Below are 3,319 nucleotides of genomic sequence, written 5' to 3' on the forward strand. Positions count from 1 at the left end.
AGGCAAACCCACGCAAGATGGGTTGAAAGCTCCATGGTGTGCACCTAGGCACACGGTGCCAAGATGGCATTCGAGTAGCCCGAGCAAGGCAGACCTGCACAGTTTGCCTGGTGGACACCGAGGTGTGAACCTAGGTACACGACGTCGGGAGGGCCTGCCGGTCGCCGAGCTAAGCACACCCAAGCAGTATGCCATGTGTGCACTATGGTGTGTGGCTAGGCAGAACGCAACAATGGGCTCCAGGTTGCCCGAGATGAGAACACCCAATCGGCATGGGTGGTGAGCACTACGCACAGCGCCTGGGCACAATGCGTCCACGGCATACAAGTCAGCCGAGGCAATGCACACCCATGCAGTATGCGTGGTGAGCACTAAGCTGTTTGCCTCGGCGCAACGCAACGAGGGACCACAAGTCTACTGACGTAAGGCACAACATTGCAGTATGGGTTGAGGGATCCGCGGTGTGTGCTTAGGCACAAGGTGCCACGGAGGCATACGGGTTGCCCCATCAAGGCACACCCACGCAGTTTGCCTTCCGTGCCACGGAGGCATACGGGTTGCCCCATCAAGGCACACCCACGCAGTTTGCCTGAAGGGCACCAAGGTGTGCCGCTAGGCAAAAGGCATCGCGAAGGAGTACGGGCTGACTGGCTAGGCACACCCACGCAGTTTGCCTGGTGGTCACCGAGGTGTGTACCTAGGCTCTCGGTGGGATGAAGGCCAACGGGTTGCCTGAGCTGAGAACACCGGCGAGGTATGCCAGGTGGGCACTGAGGTGTGCGTCATGGAACAGCGCATCTAGGGTCCATAGGTCGGCCCGAACAAGGCAACCTTACGTAGTTTGGGTTGAGCTCTTCATCGTGTGCGCCTAGGCACACGGCGACGTGATGGCTTGCAGGTTGCCCGAACAAGGCACAACCACGCAGTTTGCCAGGTGGGCAGCGAGGTGTGCTCCTATGCACGTGGCGACGAGCTGTGCGACTTAACAGAGCACATCTAGGCAGCATGCCTAGCACAAATCACATACCTCAGCCTCGTCCCAACCTGTTTCCCACCCTTCCCAATTATGTTTCATGGCTTAAAACAACAGACATTCCTGAGTGACACCTGTTGGGGGTCAAACTAGCATATATTTGGCCTCAACACGACCCAAACCACCTCAGTGCACAATGTTGCATCTTGGAGTGCATCACCACCACACGCAAGGTTGAAGGCAAGGAGGCTCCAGGGCCGGTGGGATGAACGAGCTCGGCAAAACCACGTAGCATGGGTTGAGGGCTCCATGGTGTGCACCTAGGCACATGGTGCAACGATGGCATAAGCGTAGCCCGAGCAAGGTACACCAGCACAGTTTGCCTGGTGGACACCGAGGTGTGCACCTAGGTACACGGCATCGCGAGGGCCTGTCAGTCGCCGAGCTAGGCACACCCAAGCAATATGCCATACGTGCACCAAGGTGTGTGCCTAGGCACAACGCAACAATGGCCTCCAGGTTGCCCGAGATGAGAACACCCGCGCAGTATGGGTGGTGAGCACTAAGCCGAGCGCCTGGGCACAATGCGTCCACGACATACAAGTCAGTCGAGGCAAGGCACACCCATGCAGTATGCGTGGTGAGCACTAAGCTGTTTGCCTCGGCGAAACGCATCGAGGGACCACAAGTCTGCTGAGGAAGGGCGCAACATTACCGTATGGGTTGAGGGCTCCGCGGTGAGCGCCTAGGCACACGGTGCCGCGGAGGCTTACGGGTTGCCCCATCAAGACACACCCACGTAGTTTGCAAGTTGGGCAACGAGGTGATTGTCAAGGCAAAAGGCGTCGCGAAGGAGTACAGCCTGACCGGCTGGGCAGACCCACGTAGTATGCCTGAAGGGGCACCGGGGTGTGCTAGGGCAGACCCACGCGGTATGTCTGAAGGGGAATCGAGTTGGGCGTCGAGTCCCACCGTGCCGCGAGTGCCTCCGGCTAGCCCGAGCACGGCGCACCCGCGCCGTATGGGTCGAGGTCCCCGCGGTGGACTACGGGTTGTGGGCAGACTCGCGCTCGGTGAACCCACCGCGGTGCGCGCGTGCGTGCGTCGTGCCAAAGTGCCTAAGTGCCGTGTGCCGTGTGCGCTTTGCGCGTCGCGTGCGTGCGCGCGCGCGTGTGCGCGCGCGGTTTTTTTATGGCCGTTTTGCGGCTCCCGGTCCGGCCACGGGGTGCTGAGATGGGTCATAGCGGGTCGCGGGTGGACGGACGACGGGACTCGGGGAGGGGCGGCTCGAGACGGGTCCATCGAAGGCAACTTGAGGGGGCCTCCCCATCCCCCTCAAGTATGTTTTAAGGCTTAAAACACGAGAATTTCCTGGGTGGCACCTGATGGGGCAGAACTGGCATACGGTCCCCCCGTGCACTACCCCCACCACCTGGTTGCACCGCGATGCCTGCCTGGGTGCATCACCACAGGCAAGGCCGAAGGCATGGGGCCTCGACGGGATGCCCGAGCTAGGAAGACCCACGCACCATGGTCGGCGGGCATCGGGTTGGGCGTCGAGTCCCACCGTGCCGCGAGTGCCTCCGGCTAGCCCGAGCACGGCGCACCCGCGCCGTATGGGTCGAGGTCCCCGCGGTGGACTACGGGTTGTGGGCAGACTCGCGCTCGGTGAACCCACCGCGGTGCGCGCGTGCGTGCGTCGTGCCAAAGTGCCTAAGTGCCGTGTGCCGTGTGCGCTTTGCGCGTCGCGTGCGTGTGCGCGCGCGGTTTTTTTATGGCCGTTTTGCGGCTCCCGGTCCGGCCACGGGGTGCTGAGATGGGTCATAGCGGGTCGCGGGTGGACGGACGACGGGACTCGGGGAGGGGCGGCTCGAGACGGGTCCATCGAAGGCAACTTGAGGGGGCCTCCCCATCCCCCTCAAGTATGTTTTAAGGCTTAAAACACGAGAATTTCCTGGGTGGCACCTGATGGGGCAGAACTGGCATACGGTCCCCCCGTGCACTACCCCCACCACCTGGTTGCACCGCGATGCCTGCCTGGGTGCATCACCACAGGCAAGGCCGAAGGCATGGGGCCTCGGCGGGATGCCCGAGCTAGGAAGACCCACGCACCATGGTCGGCGGGCATCGGGTTGGGCGTCGAGTCCCACCGTGCCGCGAGTGCCTCCGGCTAGCCCGAGCACGGCGCACCCGCGCCGTGTGGGTCGAGGTCCCCGCGGTGGACTGCGGGTTGTGGGCAGACTCGAGCTCGGTGAACCCACCGCGGTGCGCGCGTGCGTGCGTCGTGCAAAAGTGCCTAAGTGCCGTGTGCCGTGTGCGCTTTGCGCGTCGCGTGCGTGCGCGCGC

The sequence above is a fragment of the Amborella trichopoda genome, chromosome 1 (assembly GCF_054954075.1).
Source record: "Amborella trichopoda isolate Santa Cruz 75 chromosome 1, AtrichopodaSantaCruz75HAP2 v2.0, whole genome shotgun sequence".
NCBI classification, from domain to species: domain Eukaryota; kingdom Viridiplantae; phylum Streptophyta; class Magnoliopsida; order Amborellales; family Amborellaceae; genus Amborella; species Amborella trichopoda.